Source organism: Alligator mississippiensis, chromosome 3 (genome assembly GCF_030867095.1).
Source record: "Alligator mississippiensis isolate rAllMis1 chromosome 3, rAllMis1, whole genome shotgun sequence".
NCBI classification, from domain to species: domain Eukaryota; kingdom Metazoa; phylum Chordata; order Crocodylia; family Alligatoridae; genus Alligator; species Alligator mississippiensis.
The window spans coordinates 15875765-15899079 of NC_081826.1; positions in this window are offsets into that span (position 1 = coordinate 15875765).

The following is a 23315-nucleotide window of genomic DNA, read 5'->3' on the forward strand; positions in this document are numbered from 1 at the left end:
CTATTTTCTTTCCTCCTCTGAAAAATTTTCTACACCTGCCACTTGAGCTGTCCCAGGGGTCCATCATTTCTTGAGAGAAGCTTTCCTTGGTCCAGTGAATGTGCTAGCTCATGCTTTTGGAGCTAGCTCTTGTTCATGCACAAGACAAGAGGTAAGAACTTAATTTACATCCAGAGATGGGGTATCTGCAGATAGTTGCCTGGTGGCTAACTTTCTGGAGCAGGCGGGTGTGCCCAGGCGTGGGGTGACTGGTTCTAGATCCTACAGTAATGGGTTGGGAAGGGATAGAGTGGTGAATCTGTTGTCTTCTTTCCCCAAAGGAAGGAAACAAGGAGCCAGGTGGAGGATATTCCATGGCAACTGGGAAGTGAGTTAGTGAATAGCAGATCACAAAGGTAAGAAGTTTAAGCCTTGGATGAAGTGTGCGTTAAAGGCAATTAGAGGAGCGAGTGCTGGGATCTGCTGGGTCATTATGGATCTTGGCAGCGGAAGCTCCTTGGCTGCTACACCTCGTACTATGGAGAATAGATGCACTGCACCATCTCAAGGACAATGCCGGGGAGGGAGGCAGCAAGCAACCCTATTGTCTTCACCATTTCCATCAGGTCCTCTTAGGCTGTGAGTACTGGATCCTTTGGTTGGCATCTTTCCTGTTGGGGTCATAAAGTTAGTTCTTAAAGGGAACTTTCTGATAGACTGATGTCTGAATTGCCAGCCTCAAACAGGCTGGTTTAAAAGTTAAATGGAAACACAGTAATTAATTCTCTAGGATGCAGTTCTATATTATTAACTGGTTTTATGCCTTAGGAAACAAAAGCGTAGGAGATGGAAACTATCATATGAGAGGGAAACCATTTATAGACAAGAGCTACCCACACATAAAGTTTCATGGAATTAGTAACCAAATCTGTGATGAAAATATATTCCATAACTGTGATTACATACATTGAAGAATAGCAACCCAGTTCTATATTCACTGCTTTCATAAGAGGAAATGGTTGGCGTAATAACTACCCTATGTTATCTCCACCTACCCTAATTAAGAATGAGTATAATTAACAGTACAAACACTGCCTTGAGACATAGGTTTTATGGAAAGAGTGATCCAGAAATCCTGAATTCTTTGCCCACTGATTAAAGTCAAAATTGAAAAGCATTTTAATTGACTATTTAAAAAGTCAGAAAGTATTTTCTGAACTACTAACAATTCCCTCCTTTGCCTCCCTCAAGCCATTTCTGGTTAATTTTATCTTTTGTTGATAGCTGTAAGGAACAGAAAATAGCAAAAAATAAGTTCTCCTGAAAATATCTCAGCCATACAGTGCCATCTGCTGAGAAAGAGGTGTGAAAAGGGATTTACAGGTAAGTTTTAACTATTTGCAAAGACTTAAATCTCTTCTTCACTTGGAGTAGGAAACGTTTCAGCAATGGCTTGCAAATGTTTCCTAAAGTTCTGCTACCTATTGATAGCTGGGTCCAAAACAAAAATGTGCACATGATGCACCAAGCTTTGGTGAAGCTCACATTGAGATCTGAGCCAAGAGTTGTTCTATTAAAAACGTGTATCACAAATTTAACACACAGACATGATCTTCAAAGATTCCACCATTGGCAATGCATTGAGGGAGCATGGGGGGGGGAGGTATGGACCCCCCCCCCGCCCCGATTTCTGTACCAACAGTGGGATGTGGGACTGCAGCCTAGCCACCCTGAGGACCTGGAGGCAGTGGGGGTGGCTGTGGTGCAATTTCCGTGCCAACAATGGGACATGGGTTGGCAGTCCAGCCAGACCCAATGCCTGGCAGCAGCGAGGGCAGTGGCAGCCGATGGACTCAACTGTGATTGACCTTTCCTGATTGACTTTCCTCTTGTTCTGCATTTGTACAGCTCTGAGCATGCAACCAGCTCTCATTAAATAATCACTGACCTGAGGTCTGAGCAAGGCCCAATTCTAGCCTTATTAAAATCAATTAAAGTCTTCCTGTGGGTTGACTGGGTCCTGAGTGAATTTCTATAAACAGATTTGTCATTAAGGCTTAACACTAATAGTTACAGGTGCAACGTGCCCTGGCCCTGAATACAGCCTGGGTACACCTTTGAGACACACTCCCAGTGTGCTTCCACACCTTTGGGGCTCCCTTCTGCCCCTCTCGCTGTCTGCTGTGTGACCCCTGAGAGCCAGTTGAGGTGTGCTAGAAGCCAATTTCTAGGCCTGTGGTGCCCCAGCAGTGGGGATTTTGTCAGCTAAAAGGATCACACCCTTGTCCAGCCACGCACTCAGAAAAGATGGATTGCCCTTCCTGTAGAATGGACAAGCCTGTACAGCCAGATGCCCTGGAATCACAAGTATTGCTGGCAACAGGTCATTTGTAAAAAGATAATGAACAGGATTTATTATTTAAAAAAAATAGAACAAGCATAAGAAATCAGCAGCCATATATTCAGATACAGACCAAGATATACGGATAAATGAGGAAAAGAAAATATCAGAATGATGCCTTGTTCTCACCCTGCACCTTGATCCCCAGCCAGCTTCAATAGCTTAAAAAGTAGTTTCTGGCTCTGATTTGTCAGAGCCTCCTACAGGTTCCCCTGCCAGTTTGCTCTATTCAGCCTCTCTGGCTGAGGAACCACGGCCCCGTGTACTGGGAAAGAGTAAAGACAAAGCCATAGTCTCAAGGCAGGCTTAGATGCGGTTGTCTATCTGGCCATTAACATACATTACCTCTTTGATTCTAGGGGGGAGCTCACACTGTGCCAGTAACTTCCTGCCAAAGGTACAGAAGATTTTCCTGATCTTATTAAGACCAAAAAAAATATGTGCATCATTTTAGACATGGAGATGCATTCATCCAATATACGGTCACTCCCCTAATTCCCCCGGGGGGGATGTTTTCCCTGTTTCTAAGAGTTACTTCATGTTGGAGTTTTTCCTTCGAAAATGTGAACTCACTGTTATCTGGTTACATCCTGGCTCTCAAACCCCAGAGCAGACTGGCAAAGGTGATGAGTTAACCAACCCCTGTCAAAGGTTAATTCTCAGTGCTATCTCTCCTAAGTGTGAATAGGTGAGGGCCATTTAAGTTATTCATTACCTTACTAAAACAGTCTTGACTATATTATAAAGATAGAGCAAGATGATATTTATATTGAATACTACAATCTATATAGACACAAGAATAATAGGGCTGAAACAGCTTGATGTTACCTATACGTAGACTACACTTGCCATATTAGTGCCATAGTTACTTGATTATAAGAAAAAGGTTTTTTTCCCCATTCAACATGAGGAAAATCAAGCCTCATCTTATGCTTGCATATAACTTACCCAAAACCAGAAAATGCACATGGCCAGCCAGCCCAGGGTGCCCGAACTCTCCTCGGTATGCAGGGCTCCTGGCCAGCTGGTGCAGGGTTACTCCAGTGTGTGCTGAGTTGCAGACCTGGGGCACTAGTAAAGAAAAGAGGAATCTTAGTATTAGATACATTCAGAGGGCATTTAAGACCAGAAGTGAAAGCAAAAATTTGGTCACTGAATTGTGCTCTTGTAGTCACACCTGCTGGCATGGCATCTCAACTCCAAGTACTGGATGTCGTAGTCAAGGTTCAAATTACACTTTGACTCTTGGTGGGGGGTCTGCAAAAAAATTGTGCTGCCCATCATAATGCCCTAATAAAATCAGAGACCGCCTCCTCCAAGTTCTGATTTTCAAATCTTACAAGGGGGCTCTCATCTCTTATCAGAGGGGGATCAGCCCCCGCAAGATCCCCTGTAATTCAAACCCTTGTCATAGTAAATAAACCTTTTAAGGACCATTTGTCAGTACTCTCAATGGCTCTTGGGAAGTATATCTTCAGAATCCATGATGAAAGGCTTCAAGAAGTGCTATATATCCAGTGCCATGGATGGAACTGAAGACAATGTTTTGTGAGAAGATAAGGGAGAAGGCGGGAACAGTGAAGAATGTGAGAGTGACCAGTCCAAAGTGCAGGATCTAAGAAAGGAGTAGCACTCACCAGGTTCTGGACAGAACCTAGTATAGATTAAGTTAAGTTAAAGTTTGGATTGAATTGAAGCTAATGTTGAATTTATGACTTACTGGTATTGCTATAGTTTTTGTCAGTAGGTCTGTTTATAAAATAATATCAAATTTAAATTTTCCTTGTCTGCAATATAATTATTGAGGGAGTTGTCTTAAATTCAGGGTCATCTTAGGTTTGAGTACATATAGTAAAAAAAAGGTTTAAAAACCATGCAAGATACCCCCATGAGCCCTCAGTTTGTGACACGCTCCCCCCTAAAGAAGTGATGACATAGAACTTAGCCTCTAAGGCTATTCAAAGTTATCACAATGAGGGTCAGAATAGTGTATGACATTACACTCCCTCATCTTTTAATATGGAAAACTTGCATATCAAATGCATGCAGCATCACTTTCCAATTTAGTAATCCAAAACCTGTTCCTCTTGTCTTGTGAAACTAGACCCAGGGGTAATGGTCCATCTGAACCCCAAACTTGTGATTAATCAGGCCAGGTTTCAACTGATTAACAAGATACCTGATAGCAAAGAACTTCTTTTCCATACCTGAGCAATCCTGCTCACAGGGCGTTAATCCTTCATTCCTGAAGTCAGTGGGACATGAGAAACTTATTATTTTGTATTATACCCATATGCATATACATCCAACTAGATGAATACATGTTGCTTTTAGAACTATGAGCCTAATTAACTATTCAGTTAGTGCTACAGTTTCACTGGAGTTGCACCTGATTCCCACATGTGTCTCATCCAATAGGTTTCTGTTTTGGGTCCTGGGATAGGGCACCTCCGCTTCAGCCGTGGCAGGACGGTGTTTAAAGGGTACATTTGAGCTCTATGCTGTTACTTCACATATTCTGCTGTAGTTTTATCTACCTTTTCTGTCTTGTCCCTGGTAGGTTATTTGCTTAATTTCAGACCTAACATTAAGGCTAATATTCATAAGTTTCTTTTTTGTAAAATGTCACTTCTAGTCACTTTAATTAAAAGACTGCTTCCAGTTCAAACAAAAGCCAGGTATTTGAGTCTCACAGCAGCATGTCATGCAGTAAATTGAAGATGATCTCTTCTGGCTCCTGGAAAAAGTTCATCTCCTGTTAGCCTACATTAGCATAATAATTTCCTGCCACTGGTATGGAGAGGTGTAAAATCAAGTTTTAAAATAACCCATACTGCACACTAAAATTGCTCAGGTCATCATTCAGGAAGGAGAGACTTGAGTAACACCTCTGAAATGAATGTAACCTGTATGCGTGCACTGGAGAGGAAGACTTCCACTTACAAATGTGTCCATTGTTGTCCTTGTTATTTTGATTGGCCTAGTATGTGGAGGGCCTAAGGGAGAGTAAGCCCCTATGGTTTTAACTTTTTGTGATTGTCTACAGTGCCTTACAGCTGATGTTGACATGATAGACTCATGGTAGGGGAGCGAGCATTTGCCACTTACTTATTTCTGTTGGTATCCAAAGTACCAAGAGTTTGAGATACCTGAGCAAGATCAAGGAAGAACATCTGTGTCTGTCATCCTGAGTCCCAAAAGCCCAACCTTCCTCCTACAATGCTGTGGCAAATTCTGCAGTCCTTTATTCAAGGACCATTCCAATTAAGTTCCCAGAAAAGCAGTTTTGATTTGATCTAGGTGATCTACATAGGAATCCTTTTGTGGTCCCTTCTGGATTAACCAAGAGGGTTGTTTTTTCCTAGCTGAGGCCCAAATAGCTAAATGTTCCTCTTTTGCCTATCCAGTAGGCTTTCTTGCATTGCAACAAAGGGTTATATCCAGAGGATTGCCTTTGAAGTACAGTGTGCCAAGGAAGTTAACAAATGGTTATCATGATTATTAATCTACTACAGCCACTCTACAAAGGGCTAAAGCCCATGTTGTGAAGTTGTTACATCCACCCCCGCCCAAACATTAACATAGTCAGCAATCAGCCAAGATATCTCATTTGAACAGCAATTATAGTTCTTGCCATTTAATCAAGATAACCGAGATTGACATTGCTGTTTCTCCCAATGGAATAGATTAAATTTCCCTCTTGTCTTAATTTCTGAAGAGGGTAATTCTTTATGCAGCAATGCATAAAGAGCGCAAGCATCACAGGTATGAGCATACAGATACTGCAGAACAAACACAATTCTCTTAAAAAGAAAGGTTAGTTTTATCCAGAAGAGCTTTGCGTGTAATATAATAGTTGATGCAGAGGGAAGTTGATGAGAGCGAAAGAGTGAAGGGCCAATCATGGAAACAATTTACCTACTACAAAGGGGCTGATCATGTCTGCAATCTAAGGAAAGAGCCAATACAATTAATGCAGTTACTGAGCCAAAAAATTTAACACAGGCTGGGCAATAAAAAGGAGTAAGAAATTCTAATTAAACTGGGAGGAATATTTGCATACCTAGTAAACTAGATCTGACCATGGCCTATCTACTGAAAGTTACTGAAAAGGACTATATTAAATATAAAGGCAAATTATTCTACAACAGCCTAACTCTAAAAAGCTTAGTGAGAGACCATTACAGTTGCATCAGGAGCTCTTTTAAGGACCTGAAAATTTGAGCATGGAAATATAGGGAAAAGTGGAAACAAGGGCACATAATTAAGGAGGTTTATGAAGAGCATACAGGGATAGAGTTGGAAAGCCTAAAACACTAAATGAATTTTAACCAGCCAGAGACATAAAAGGCAATAAGAAGAAATTACAAATAAGGCAGAAAGAAGGACAAGTGGCACCTTAGGGAATTTTTGCACATGCATGCCTTGCAGTGGCAGGCACTTTGAAAAGTGCCCGGTGCTGCGATGCATGCACCTGTATAAGTAGAAAATGCACATCAGCACTGAGAAAATGGCAGCAGCGCACTTTTGAACTAAAACACCTCAGATGTGCTTTCATTCAAAAGCTCACTGCCACCGTTTTCTGCACGCTGACATGCATATCACCACTTATACAACTGCACATGGCACAGTGCAGTTTGCCTTTGCTCGCATGCAGAGCAGGCTTGATTAATTGAAGTGGCGGATCACCAGGGCGTCGCTGGAAAAAAAAGTATATAAATACCCTTAGAGATTAAGCATAAGCCATCATAGGATAAAGCAGGGGTGGGCAAAATGTGGCCCACGAGTCACATGTAGCCCGCCGGGCCATTCTATCTGGCCCGCGGGGCCCCTAAAAAATTTAGAAAATTAATATTCGTCTGCCTCTGGCTGCGTGTCATGTGGCCCTCAATGGCTTGCCAAAACTCAGTAAGTGGCCCTCCACCCAAAATAATTGCCCACCCCTGAGCTAAAGCCTACTTCAGAAGATCATAGGGTCTTAGGAAGGTAGGGCTAGAAGAGATCTCATTAAGTCATCTAGTTTCTGCTCAAGGCAGGATCATGACTGGCTAAACCATCCCACTCAAACCTACTCTTAAATATTTCCAGGGCTGGAGAATCCAACACTTGTCTGGGTAGCCTGTTCCAGTGCTTAACCACCCTCACCAAGTTCTTTCTAATCTCCAACTTTAATTACCTCTGCTGAACTTTGAGGCCATTGCTCCCAGCCTTGTCACCTAAAGCCACAGAGAAAAGGCTATCTCCATCCTCTGTATCTTCTGCTCTTCAGATATTTGAAGACTGTTATCAAATCCCCCTCAGCCCTCTCTTCTCCAGACTAAATAATCCTAGCTCTGTCAGCCTTTCCTCATACATCATGCTTCCCATGCCCTTAATCATTTTTGGCACTTTCTGTTGGACTTTTTCCAGTCTGTCCACATCTGTCTTGAAATGCAGGGCCCAAAACTGGACTCAGGACTCCAGATGAGGTCTCACAAGTGCTGAATAGGGTAGAAGAATCACTTCCCATGATTCACAAGCAACACTCTAGATGCTACGAATGGACTTGCAGAGAGCAAGGGTACTAAACAGGAAGGTAAAAAGTATTTTAAATACAAAGGATTGGGAAAGGACAGAGCAGCAGTTCTGAACTGGGGGTACATGTACCCCCAGGGGGTACGTGAAGCCTCATCAGGGGGTACGTGAGATATATTTCATACATCGTCTAACACAGGTCGAAGGGCCTAAAAAAAGGTCTTAACAATAGATATCCTACACCTGCTCCATGCCTCAACCTCGCACTGGAAACATCGCTCCTAGGGAGTACGTAAAGTCTCACTCTGAGACCCAGGGGTACGCCAACTGAAAAAGGTTCAGAACCGATAGGATGGAGGGAGGGAGCACTGCTGAGACAGGTGAAGGTGGGTTCAAGAGACAAAACAACAGTTAACCTGAGGGAGATAGGGCTTATAAAAGCTAATTCTCATAATCAGATAAAAATTCAGAGTCTCTTTGGGATGTTACTTAACAGTCCAGTCTGTGGACAATTTCTTGTTCTGCAATTTTGTGCTACAAGTGAAGTGAAGACAGACAACAGTATAGGGTTCCTTACTTGAGAGCAGAGACCAAGTGACAGATAACTACTTTCAATCTTCCCCTTAAAAGTTGAACTGTGACCAAACAATTAAATTAATTTTAACAAGGGGGAGGAGATCAGGCCAGAATATGGAAAGAGCAAGTTAAAGAATATTTAAATCTGAAAGATAAATTTAAGTCAGCAGCTTCTGATTAAATTCATTCAACTGTACTGAAGGAATCATCAAAAGCAGTCTCTGAACTAGTAGTTATCTCTAGCAGTTCACAGGTGATAAGGGCAGTCTCAGAGAATCATAAAAATTCAAACATCATGACTATCTTTAAAAAAGGGGAAAAAGAAGTCCCAGGGAATCCTGTGACCAGTCATTGCCCCAAAGTCAACAATGCTGCTATTGTAGAAAGGTAGACCTAATTTTGGTCGTATTAATAGGTATGTTGTATGAAAGACATGGAAGGTAATTATTCCACTCTGCTTGGCACTGGTAAAGCCTCAGCTGGAAGGCCATGTGCAGCTTGAGCACAGTACTTTAACAGGAAATATGGACACATAGTTGTTAGGGTCACAAAACACCTGGAACAAGCTACACAACATGGTTATGGAAGCTCCTTCATTGGAAAAAAATAAGAAAAGATTAAACAAAGAACAGTAAGGGGTGTCTGGGTATATTTGATCATGCTTGGTACAGAAGATGTGCTATATGATCTCTTGTAGACTCTTTCAACTCTGCATTTTTCTGTTTGCTAATTGGTGGTCATTCCCATTTTCTGCAGGCAGAGAGTTGCTACTGGATATTATATGTAGGGTGGGAAAAGTAATACACTAATCCAGCCTCATTATTTTTGCTAAGAATAAGCCAATTAAGCCTCATTATTTTTGTTCTGAGTCCTTGCTCTCCCCTGTACTCATAGCTGCTAATCCACTCTCAAAACCAGTGTTGGGGGGGACACAAATTTTAAACATGTAGCTTGGAATCATTTATAAAAAAATCTCTGTAATAAAACAAATGTTAAAACCAATGAAAAGCAGATGTGAAGAAATGGCAAGTGACTGCAATAATTCTTTTCAGTTGCTGCAGATCACTGTTCAGATAATGTATTGTTCAATGAGTATCTTGTATAAAATGAACGAATAAATGGAGTGAATCTAAAATGGATGAGTACATCTTAAAAGACAGTGACAGAGTCCAAAAGATATGTCTGCTTTGTCTTTGCTCCACTAAAAAAACGTGTTACGTCTAAGGGGGGAAACAGCGGTTATGCATATATTTGCTTTAACATTTTACATGTCTGTTAATTCCTAAAAAGGCAAATAGTTCATTGTTACCCTTCCATATTTCTCATGCCCCCATGATAAAACCATGAGAAAACACATTAAAATAGATTTTCTTAATGCCTACCTCCATCAGAGTGATACTCTACCTCTGATCACTGGGCTTTTTCCATACTTTGGCATTGCCCTGCCCCTCCCAACCCATTCTACTACCCTTGTTTCTCCTTTGCGAATCCCATAACTGGTGTGTGGAAATTCACTGACATAGTTAGTTAAATGTTTTTTAAGAATGTCTGTCCATCCCAAGGACTTTAGTACCTTTTTGTGCCTCTGTTCTGACATACTTTTTTTGCAGCGTTGGCTAGATATATGAGTAACGGTTTCACCTGAAAGGCCATATCTACAGATAAAAACCAAGTCAGGTTATTCCCTTGAGAATTTCTCTTGCATTCGGTGTACATTTGATCTCAGCTGAAAGGTTGCAATAAATGATGACTGAATAGAGAGAAGACATGTTAGCCAGGCGTTTGTAAGCTGTTCATTCTTAAAATGTTTAATTGTAATTACTTGATACTGGAGGAGCCAGATTTCCTATATTACCCTTTAAAGCCAAGATTTTAAATTTGAAAAGGGAGGATTGGGTGGCTTTTTTTATTTCAAAGATTTCCTACACAAGATCTTTACCTGTGTAAATATGGCACATGCATGCAAATGTCCTTTGAAATGATGTCTTCTCCATTTTGATGTTATCGATCTGGATTACAAGGCAAGAAAAACATGGTCCCCATCCCTAATCCTAATCCTTCAAACACAGTGAGAAATGAAGGATATATTTTACCTCTTTTCTTACACGTGAATCTATATGTTTACGAGTGACTTGAAGAATACTAAGGTATAAAATAGTTTAGGAAGAATATACGTTTTAAGAATTTTCAATTGTGTCAAAAGGTAATTTATGAAGATTATGTGCCAATCAATAACTTCATTAAAATGCAATGAATAGATTATGTCCCTCTAAGAACTGATTTGAGCTTCCTTTTTTGTAAGTAACTAACCTGTAGCTATCCTGTGAATTTGGCTCTGCCTGATTTTCAGAATTCACTCTAGGCAATGATATACACTTTATTCCTTGGAAGGAATTTTCTTTTCCTAATATTATATCCTTTATGAGACTAGAAATAATTCAATTACTATTACTTTTTATAGAATATTGGTATAACAGCTGTTGACACTAGTAGTACCATTGCCAAAAGCCATGGTACTTATTTCCCTGTCTCCTCCTCTGTGTCAATCCTATCCTTCTCCAGGTTATGAATAAGGGATCTAATGCTACATTTAATAACATCAAGGATAAATAAATCATCCTGCATGACTTTATTCCAGGCTAAAATATATTTATCAGCTTTCTTTCAACCTGTGGTGAAACAACATACTTCTATGAAACACACATTAATTTGCTTTCTTTTAAGACCATGCATAACTTGGCCATGTATCATCAAATGAAATGCTTTGGCCAAGTCAAACAAATACATGGAGGAAAATCATTACCAGAATATTTGACTGTTTTGATCATGTTACAAGAAGTAAATATATTTATTTGTAACCAGGGGTCACTACAAAAGTCTCTTGATGATCACAATTTTTGATGAATCATAAGGCAAAAAGCCAAGATTTTATGGTGCAGTGGTATCCATGTTGACCTAAATGACCTTTGCCTCCAATTTAGAAACATTCAAGCATTATTCCTATTCTTCCCTCTTAGGAATCAGAATGGTCCAAGATAGTTTAAGATCTACTAGAGCAATGGTTCTCAACTTTCAGACTCAAGACAACTCTGGTTAGGCTAAAGGCACCCTTCATAACTTTTGTGAACTAAGTGGCACCCCATTTCAAAAATTAATTTATTACAGCGCTTACTTCTTTGCAGTGAGGGTGGAGGAGTAGCTATATGGGGAGAACCTGAGGCTGCACTTACCTGCCTATCTCCTCACACTTCCTCTGAATGCCTCAAAGGATCTCCTGTGAATCCCTCAAAGTTTCAAGAGCTTCTCTAATTTGAATCATGAAGATTGCACTTATTAATGAGGATTTCTCAGCAGAACTAGTTAAGGAAGACTTACTGTGTTGCTATATCCCTGGAGTACCTAAAATATAGTTTCACAGTTTCATAGTTGGTAGGGTCGGAAGGGACCTGAGCAGATCACCAAGTCCAACACCCTGCCATGGCATGAAAGAGTACTGGGGTCAAACGACCCGGGCTAGATGTTCATCCAGCCTCCTCTTAAAGACCCCCAGGGTAGGAGCCAGCACCACTTCTCTTGGAAGTTGGTTCCAGATCCTAGCCACCTTGACAGTGAAGTAGCGCCTCCTGATGTCTAGCCTGAATCTACCTTCTGCCAGCTTGTGACCGTTATTTCTAGCCACCCCTGGTAGTGCTCAGGGGAACAGGGACTCCCCCAGTGCCTGCTGGTCCCCCCTGACTAGGTTGTAAATGGCCACCAGATCCCCCCTCAGCCTTCTCTTGTGGAGGTTGAACACATTCAGGTCCCTTAGGCTCTCCTCATAGGGTCTGCCCTGCTGACCCCTGATTATGCGAGTGGCCCTCCTCTGGACCCTCTCCATGCTGTCCACATCCCTCCTGAAGTGCAGCGCCCAGAACTGGACACAGTACTCCAACTGCGGCCTGACTAGTGCCGCATAGAGGGGGAGGATTACCTCCTTGGACCTGCTTGAGATGCATCTGTGGATGCATAACAAGGTGTGGTTGGCTTTCCTGACCACTTCCCCACACTGTTGGTCCATGTTCATTTTGGCATCAATAATGACTCCAAGATCCTTTTCTGCCTCGCGCTGATGAGAAGGGAGTTCCCCGGCCTCTAGGTCTGCTGCTGGTTCTTCCCCCCCAGGTGCAGTACCTTGCACTTGTCAGTGTTGAAACCCATCCTGTTCTCATCTGCCCACCCCTGTAACCTGTCTAGATCCAATTGCAGCCTATTCCTCCCTTCTAGCCTGCCCACTTCTCCCCACATCTTAGTGTCATCTGTGAATTTGAACAGGGTGCTTTTTACCCCCTCATCCAAGTCGCTGACGAAGATGTTGAACAGTACAGGCCCGAGGACCGAGCCCTGGGGACCCCACTGCCCACATCCCTTCAGATCAAATAGGACCTGTCCACCACCACTCTCTGGGTGCGGCTCTCCAGCCAGTTAGTGATCCAACTGACTGTGTAGGTTTTGATACCACAGTCCCTTAGTTTTTTTAATGAGAATGGGGTGAAAGACAGTGTCAAAGGCCTTACTAAATTCCAGAAAGACTACGTCCACTGCTACACCTGCATCCAAGGATTTTGTGACCTGGTCATAGAAGCCTACCAGGTTGGTCTGACAGGACCTGCCTCTAATGAACTCATGTTGGTTGCCCCTAAGCATAATCTCCCCTGCTGGCCCCTCGCGGACATGCACCAGGATAATTCTGTCAAAAAGCTTACTCAGGCTCAAGATAAGACTGACTGGCCTATAGTTTCCTGGGTCCTCCTTCCTCCCTTTTTTGAAAATGGGAACCACATTGGCCCTTTTCCAGTCCTCTGGCACCACACCAGAGCAATATGAGTGCTTGTAAAGCTGTGCCAGGGGTCCCGCTATGACCTCTGCTAATTTCCTCAGCACTCTGGGGTGGAGATCATCAGGACCAGCTGATTTAAATATGTCTAGTCCCACCAGAAGTTGCCTGACTAGATCCTCACTGACCCTAGGCCTGGGTGCACCTCCCTTGGGGCCTACAGGGGTCCTAGTGGGGGCGGTGACCCAGTCCCTGCTCAGAAAAATGGAGGCAAAGAAATTGTTAAATAGGTTAGCTTTATTGTCTGGTGCGAAGACCAGATTTCCTACCGTGTCTTGCAGAGGCCTCACATTACCCAGTACCTTCTTTTTACCTCCTATGTATTTAAAAAAGGACTTCTTGTTGTCCTTGATCCGGGTAGATAGTCCCAGTTCTATCTCTGCCTTAGCCTTCCTGACCACCCCCTACAGCCCCGAGCAGGCCCCCCTACAGGCCCCTCCCTTCCATTGGGTGTACACCTCCTTTTTAGCTAGGAGACGTTCCCATATGCTTTTGGTGAGCCAGGGGGGCTTTTGCGCCCTCTTGCCCCCTTTGATCCATGTTGGGATTACCTCCCTGTGAGCTTGGAGGGTCATCTCCTTAAGGAACAACCACTCTTCTTAGACACCTGACTCCTCTCCCCTCCAGGACATCAGTGCCTCCCCACTAGACTCCTTACCTCATTGAAGTCCGCCCTCCTGAAGTCCAGGGCTGCTGCCTTACTGCAGGCCTTTGCCACCTTGCACTGGATGGTGAAGTCCAGCAGGCAATGGTCGCTGTCACCCAGGTGGTCGAGCACCCCCAGACCTCTCACCAGGTCATCGCCTGTGGCCAGGACCAGGTCCTACAAGGTGTCTCCCCTAGTGGGGCTGTGCACTTCCAGGGTTAGATGGAGGTCCTGTATCTCGGCTAGGAACCTATGTGAGTGGTCAGACCTGGCTGACTGCTCTTCCCAGCAGACGTCTGGGAAGTTCAGGTCACCCGTGATGACCACGTCCTTTGACCTAACTACCTCCATTAGCTGACTTAAGAATTCCCGGTCTAGCTTTTCCCCTTGGTTGGGTGGTCCGTAGCAGATCCCCACCATTAAGTCCCTTTCCCCTCAACTTCCTTGTATTCTAACCCAGAGCACTTCAGTGTGCCTCGCCTCTGCCCTTGTGCTACTCGTTGAGGATGTGCATTTCTCCGTGATGTAGAGGGCCACACCCCCAGCTTTCCTCCCTGTCCTATTCCTCCTGTGCAGCTTATAGCCCTTGATATTCACTGCCCTGTCGTGCGTTGGGTCCCACCACGTTTCTGTGAGCCCCACTATGTCTGGGTTGGTGTCAGCTAGCAGGAGGGTAAGTTCCTCCTGCTTGTTCCCCATACTACGAGCATTTGCGTAGAGGCATTTGAGGCCTCCTGAAGATACATATACTGCCCCCCTTAAACTCAGTACTGCCTGCGCCCTTGTTGCTTACCTGGGTATTTGTTCTGCTCGTCGTCAGTCTAGACTGGGCTGTTCTTGTGGGTGACGCTTGGTTTAGTGGTCCAAGGCTTCCTCCACCCTCGTCTTCCCCTTCCCCTGATGAACCTAGTTTAAAACCTATATTAAGGCTGTAGCAGTTCTTCTGCAGATATAAAAGAATTGGAGGCATATGTCTTATGAAATTAAGTTCTTTTAGGTTTCTGATACCATCTATTTATGTTTCTATTGTTTACCATTCATTAATTAAATTAGCTAAACTGAGCAGTAGATGGAGAAATGACTGACTGACCTACTGTTTCCATCAAGCCCCTGCCAAAGAAATGTTTCCCAAATGTTTGCCAGCATCCTGCACTCAATTTACAAATACTATCAGGGGGTTTGGTCATCCGCTATGTTAGTTAAGCAATTCAGTGCTGTCCCCAGGGAAGAAGTTTCATTCATAATTCCAGGAGTTGGATTCGAAGATGTAATGTCACCTTCAATCATCCTTGTAAGTAATTCATACCTTTTATTAGAGACTCATTTATTAGTCTTCATTTTTAACTCTGATTGATAAACCTTGTGAATGTTTTCTGCTTCTTCTCCCATACCTTTATGTTCTTATTGAGTCAATATATTGTTTCAATAGGGTCTAAATGCGGGAACAATCCCTATGTGAGAAAGGACAGAGCTGTTTCCTCTTTCTGTTAGGACAAGACAGTTTTTTAACATAAGTGCGTGAACTTACCTACTTGATCTACTATGAATAGAGCATCATGTGATCAAGAACAAAACTGCTCTTGGGGATTTGGGTTCTCTCTGTGCTTGCATTTGGCTCAGCGGCAAGGAAAAAGAGTGGAAGCATGGAAGCTGACTGCCTGCCTTTACTGCATATGATTCTTATTGTGGTATTCTCATGAACAATATTAACTAGCCAAAAATATTCAGGCATGATGGACATTGCATATCCTATTGAAATATATCTAAGTAAAGACCTCCATCATTATTCAAACAACTGACATAATTTCTAGGAAAGACTGACTTTTATTAGTAGATGTTTAGGATTGTGAATCCAAAAAGATGACAAAGCCAGTAGGGAAATACAAATCGCTCGAGCGAGGGACTAACATTAGAGGGATGGGGGAGCAGGGGAACGCAATTAGGTTACAGAAAATATAATATTAGTCAACTAAGCCCAGGGGTGGGAAAAAAAGAGGGTGGAGGAAGGGGAGGGAGGGGGTTCACAACGCTGAGAGAGAAAGAAGATAGATGCACACAAACCCATACAATGGTCCGCAATGGTGGAGGAAATAGGTCAAAGAAAGTGTTTCAGTTCATACAGAGTCTCATTGTGGGGGTCCTCTTTGGATGGAGCGGGATGGTCCACTGCTGATGAATCCTCTCAACGTGAAGTCCATCTGGTGCAGAGGGGGGTTCACGCGGTCCCCTCTGAGTCCTGTCTGGTGGCGGTTCATCTGGTGGGGTCGGAGTACTGGCGCTGGCCCATGATGTGCTCCACGTAGATGTCGTGGGACCAGCAGATGGTGTTGGACACCATGAGGCAGCGCATCAGCTTGGCGTAGCAGCGGGAGACGCAGCAGGCATGCAGGATGCTCTCATTGCTGGGGTCCCAGGCTCCGAGCATTCCTACAATGCGCGCGTTGACTGTCACATCGTAGCTGTGGCCCCTGAGGATGTCAGTCAGCAGGGCATGCTTCTGCTTGTGTGCCCAGGTGTCAGTGAAAGCTTGGCGCTCATTCTCAAAGGGAATGGTCATGTCCATGATTATGACTTTCTTGGCCTCTCCATTGGTGACCACGATGTCAAGTCGCATCTGGCTGTCACAGCCCAGGACGGTGCGGTTCACAGAGATCTCCCCTATTGAGGCCAGGATGGTCCTCGCCAGGTGGTCCTGGACAGCATTGTGCAGGAGCTGACAGGCTCCGGTGTGCAGCCTGCAGCTGCACAGCACATGGGGGAGGGTCTGTACCACGTAGCCACATCGTTGGCACCTCTTGTCCCAGTGGCCAAAGTGGACGGCCCCGTTCAAAGGCAGGCAGTTGAGGCAGGCGTGGTGGAGGAAGCGCCAGTCCGCAAAGTGTGTGAAGCTCCCACTGGGCATGAAGTGTTTGCTGGAGTCCCACTTTGAGGTGACATCGAAGACCTTGCCGTGGTCAGGTTTGGCCCTCAGGTCACCGGCGTACTTGATTCAGGCAGCATCCTTCAGAAACCGCTCCAGGATGGACCTCGTGTGGGGCATCATGGTAACATGGTTGGCATGTGGGGCTGGTTGCAGGGAGACTCCCAGCTCCTGGTGCTCCTCGGTCCAGGTCCGGGTGCAGCCAATGTGCTTCCTGAGGCAGGACGTGGCGTTGCTATTACAACTCATTGTGATTCAAGAAAAAGGAGTCCTTGGGTATTAAGAGCTGAGTCTGCTGGAGCCAGTAATAGAATTTCTCCCTTCCTGGTTGTTATAAGTATTCTGATCAAGTTTTGTAATTATAACTCCTGTGTAAGTGTGGACATGTAAAAATGCTGTGATATGGCCATCTAATACATAGCTGGTAATTGTTACAGTATTTTAAGAGAAGTCATTTAAAGTGACTATAACTTATACTGGCTTTTAGATTTAATCAAAAGATTCTGCATTATTAACACGAACAATCACATTCAAACATGTCCCCAGAGCAGGGGACCAGTTTGGGAGGCTGAACTGCATGGTTGCAACTTCCTGCTCTGCTCCTGAAGTAGGTAACAGACTGATACTCTTTTCACTTAGGAGTTGTGACAGACTCACGATAGAGCCCTTGGACTGCACAGGCAAAAAATGAGAACAGATCCTATCCTCTGAAGGTATTTCTGCACTCTAACAGCAGTGTGTATGTAAGGAGGTGTTCAGCCTGCAGAGGGTTGAGACCTAGCTGTGGGTAGTCAGCAATTAAGAGTCTGCCTGGCTGGAAGCCTGGGGGCCAGCTGGTTGATTAGTAAATGAGAGCAGAGCTACAGAGAGAGGGCAGAGAGCAAGATGGAGAGAAGAGGAGGTCGTACAGAGAGCCTGTCTCATTCCTCCCAAGATCTGAAGAATGACCACAAGTTTAGGTGTGTTTCTTTAGTTGCTCCCTGTTTGCACACTTGCTTGGTTTGTTGTTTTTTGGTGCCGTGGGGGCAAGGCTACCCCATGTAAAATAAACTGTCTGGAAACCTTAGACACTGTGCCAACTGGCCTTCAAAAGGAAGCTGGGTGAGTGACCCACTAAGCGTCCCAGAAGAGATGCTCCTGGGTCTACCCTACCCACATACTCTGCGCTGGAAAATATGGCAATGAGGCCATTCTGTTGCCATTCCTCTTGTGGTTGCTCCTCAGGTCTCCATCTCTGGCATGCTTAAGACTCAAGCATAATATAAAATCCACATGAGAGGTAAGCTGTAACTAAGATCTAAACACCTGAAAATATGGGATGGTTAAATTATTGGATCAGAGATTTTTTTTCCAGCTCATTATGTTGGATTAGTCCAACATGGCCAACATATTGTACTAATTAACTAAAACCCTGACTTCCTTTTAATTCTTGCCACCTCCTTTTATTGCCTGCAGGTTGGCACAATTGTCTTTTTCATGTGCACGGCAAGACGCAAAGTTTAATATGCAAATTGCAAGCAGCACAGTCAATTATCTGGCATAGGATATTAGAATGTACACTGGAGCCTTACCAAGTGCAGCATGCTCAGATCCCTTCTGCAGAGGAAGACGGCCTTTAGGGGTAAATATTCAATGCAGTGTGCTGGGATTTAACTCCATGGCTCCCATTAATTTTAATGGGAGTCACGCAGCTGCAGCTCTGTGCATCACGTTAAAAATTTAGACCTTGATGTTTAAATATTGAACAAAATGTTTAATGTGGAGGCATCAGAAGATCTTTTTTTTTCATGCTAAACCAGTATCAAAGCAGCAGAGAAACAGGCTTACAAGTTCTGACATTGGGTTTCTTCCCTGACAACGTTCAGATGTAATTCAGCCAAAGAATGATCTCCCCGCAGAAGATCCAGAAATGCCAATTTTCATTTCTTTTGTAGTTTATAAAAGCACATCCAGGAAATACTAAAACTCCCACTCTGGTTCTGAATGTCACAGGTGCTGCAGGAGTAGCGACTAATAGGCAAGACAAAAATAATGTTTAAATTTCTCCTGCTGGCAGTTTGTATCAATTTGGCAGGTTCTCGGAAAATCTCAGTATCTCTCCCAGGACCGGGGATCACAGGCTGCCAGGAACTGGAGACATCCCGGGAAACACTCACCTGCCCATAAATGATGGAAATAAGGAGACTTCGACATATGGGTCCCTCTGATCACTTATTGTCAAGCTAATAAACAGGCCACCTTTTATCTGCAGTGCCTTTGATCTCTGCTACTTTGCTACTATTGTGCACTATGTAAAAGTATACTAAGAATAATCCTTTGGTTGTGTAGTTCAGTGGGTGGCAGCCATTGGCCTTTCTCATCTGCTTCGTTGAATAGGCCAAATCGTGCACTTAATAGGAGTTTTGCCTGAGAAGTACAGGATTTCTCTCTTTATGTAACGGTGGCACATGGCTAGTCACATCACAGCCATGGCAGGTGCAGTGCAGGCCCTGCTGTTCGAGGAGAAATGGTTCCAGCGGTCACAGGCAAGCACATGAAGGAACTTTTGCTGAAGATGATGCACTATAAGCAGAGCAGGATCTTTACCTTTTTATCCAATTGCTTTCTTCATTATTGATGTACGTTGTGGCAAAGAGTAAAGGTAGTAATATCTGGGTCATTGTGACTGCATAGCTAGAAATGCTTCCCTGTGTCGGGTGCTGAACCTGCTCCCCCAGCCAGTCCTGTTCTTTGCCGTCTGATGCCTCCCAGCCTCCATGCCCTTGTAACCACTCCAGCCTACCATAGCCAGTGATCTTGAGAGGCTTTGACATTAATAAGTTACTTTTGGGTCATTGAGGATTCTTCATGTTCATACACATCACCTGTTTTTTTTTTCCATTTCTATTTCCTTTCTTTTCTTTTCTTTTCTGTTCTTTTCTTTTCTTTTTTTGCTGATGAAACCCTTGTCAAAGTCCCAAAATAATGTTGACCTAAATGATCACATCAGAATATCTTTATATAACAATCTTACTAATTAGCCACATGGCAGTGCTGTAGCTAGTGAACAGTCCTTGTCGTTTAGGATTGTATCATCCACAAACTGAAAAGCACAAAAGATGCTGTCGAACCCAAAGTAACTACCTAATAATCCCAGCTCATTTATCATGCTGCACAAGTAGAGTAACATGCAGGCCACTCATGTACTGTGAAATGTATGGAAAAATGAAGCCACATTTGAAATAGTTATGCTGCTGCTTATTAGCCCAACCTTTCAAACTAAAAATAAGTCCAGCAAATAATGTCTGGACTCCAGCAGTATTTGGAAATGGGACCAGCATTAATAATAAAGGCATCTCCTGCTTCATTGCTTCATTTTTTAAATTGAAACAAAGTGATTACAAACTAATAAGCTGGCCAACCGATAGCCATGGAAATTAATATAGAGCTCTATTGGTGTCCTGCATAGTGTATGCCTGCCAGTGGACTGTGCTACAATTCCAGCATTTTTCAGGTATTAAGCAGGCATTGAAATCCGGACATGAACTCTCTTGGTTGCGGTCTCCCAAGGCAACCTAAGTTGGGTTTCCTGGGTATTGAGATCATAGAATCATAGAAACTTAGGGTTGGAAGGGACCTCAGGAGGTCATCTAGTCCAACCCCCTCAAAGCATGATCATCCCAGTCAAGGCTTTGTCTATCTGGGTCTTAAAAACCTCTAAGGATGGAGAGTCCACCACATCTCTGGATAACCTATTCCAGGGCTTTACTGTCCTCCTAGTGAAAAAGTTTTCCCTAATATCTAACCTAAACTTCCCTTGCTGCAACTTGAGCCCATTGCTTCTTGTTCTGTTGTCTACCACCACTGAGCACAGACTAGCTCCATCCTCTGAATGGGTGAGGTAACCTGGTGACAGATGCCTTTTTTATTTCAGTCTTGATAAGTAAGGTCAACTCTCAGACCACAGCACCTGGAAGCACATTTTTGGGAGGAGATGAGCAGCCGACAGTTGTGAAAGAACAGGTTAGGGACAATTTAGAAAGGCTGAACCTATACCAGTCCCTGAGGCTGGACATGGTGCACCCGAGCGTGTTAAGGGAGTTGGCTGATGTGATTGCAGAGCTGCTGGCATTATCACTGAAACTCATGGCAATCCAGAGAGGAGAAGTAGAAAAGGGAAAATATAGCACCTGTCTTAAGAAAGAGAAGAAAAATCCTCAGCCCATCAGCCGCACTTCAGTCCCTGAAAAAATCATGGAGCAGGTCCTCAAGGAATCCATTTTGAAGTCCTTGGTGGAAAAGAAGGCGATCAGGAACAGTCAGCATGGATTCACCACAGGCAAGTCATGCCTGACCAACCTGATTACCTTTTATGATGAGATGACTGGCTCTGTGGATGCAGGGAGAGCAGTGGGCATGATACACCTTGACTTTAGCAAGGCTTTTGATACAATCTCCCACAACATTCTCACAAGCAAGCTAAGGAAGTATGGGTTGGTTGGATGAATGGACTGTCAGGTGGATAGAAAACTGGCTGTATCATCAGACTGAAAGAGTACTAATAAAGTGATCAATGTCTAGTTGGCAATCAGCATCAAGTGATCATTCCTGGGGCTGGTTTTGTAAAATATCTTCATTAATTATCTGGAAGATGGGATGGAGTGCACCTTCCCCAAGTTTGCAGATAATACCAAATTGTAAGGAGTAGTACACTGTAGGGTAGAGCTAGGACTCAGAGTGACCTCGACAAATTGGAGGATTGGACCAACAGAAATCTCATGAGCTTCAATAAGGACAAGTGCAAAGTCCTGCACTTACGACAGAACAATCCCATGCACGGGTGTGGGCTGGGGCTGACTGGCTGGGCAGCAGCTCTGCAGAAAAGGACCTGGGGGTTACAGTGGACAATAAGCTGACTATAACCCAGCACTGTGCCCTTGTTGTGAAGAAGGCTAACTGCATCCTGGGCTGTATTAGTAGGAGCGTTGCCAGCAGATCAAGGGAAGCAATTGTTCCCCACTATTTGACACTGGTGAGACCACATCTGGAGTACTGTGTGCAGTTTTGGGCCCCCCGCTATAGAAGGGATGTGTACAAATTGGAGAAAGTCCAGCAGAAAGCAACAACAATGGTTAGGGGCCTGGGGCACAGGACTTGTGAGGACAGGCTGGAGCTCTGCTGCTTGCCTGGAGCCCTGATCCAAGATGTCATGGAAAGAGAGGTTGAGGGAACTGGGCTTATTTAGTCTGGAGAAGAGAAAACTGAGAGGGGATTTAATAGCAGCCTTCAACTCGGTGAAGGGTTCCAGGCAAACAGCAGGTCAGGCCAGTAGATGGATTCCTGATTCCTCACAGAAGAGAGCTGCCAACCACCACCACCCAGCAGTTCCTCTTGATGGCAGTGATCTCGATGCCCTCAGTTTTGGGGATGCCTGGCCTGGCAGAATGTGCTACTTCTCCTTCATTACTAGGCCTCCATATCTATTCTGCAGGCAAACCACTGCAGGTGGGAATGAAGACTTCTTCTTGTTGCCAGAGGTCACAAGCTTCCAGCTTCAATCTTCCTGGAAGTCCATGTCCTCTTCCTTCATCAGTGCTGCTTCTGACCATCCTTGCTCCACAATGCTAGAGGTCTCTTCCAGCATTCAAGGGATGAACTTCTCATGGCTGAGGATCCTGGCCTCCTCCTGGCCTGTAATTCTCTTGCCTACTCCCTGAGGGACACTGCCAGGAGGCACCGCTCACATCACAGGTACCCCCCACCCCCCCCGCCCCCCGGATGTCACTGGAAGGAACCGGCAAGCTGCAGTCCCCCCAGTGCCAAACCAGTTCAAAGGAATGTCGGAAAGGAGTGGTGCTGGTAATGGGGACAGCACCACTTTCTTTGCTTCAATCCTGTACCAAAATGTCAGTGTGATGTAAAAGGATGCTAGGCTGCAAGAAGTGCCAAATTTCAGCGGTCCTAACTATTTTACACCATTCTGTGGGACTTTTTGCATGACCTGGGATATTTTTAACACCAGTATATTGGGTGTTGTTAGCACCAATTTATTGCTTAAACTCTAGGTTAGGCAAAAGCTAATCTGGTTTCTGCCCACAGTTCCTAAATGATACAATATACCTTAGGAATAGCATCCCTGCGTTCATGCAGAGGCTTGGACCAGATAAGTGGTGATGTCCCTTCAAACCTATGATATTTGTTACCTGCACTGAACAGTGATGTACTGTCAAAAATCCTGATTTCTTCCTAGGAGGTGTACTCTACAGAGGAATTTCACACAGGAAAGTGGGGCTCCCATAGGAACTGAAAAAGCTCACCCTGGAGTCAAAGTTTGCAGAAAATGTCAGTTTGCTTAGGTTCTCAGCACAAAATCTGGCAGCAGCGCACCTTGCTTTCCTCCAATGCCACAGTGCCCATTGAACATGGT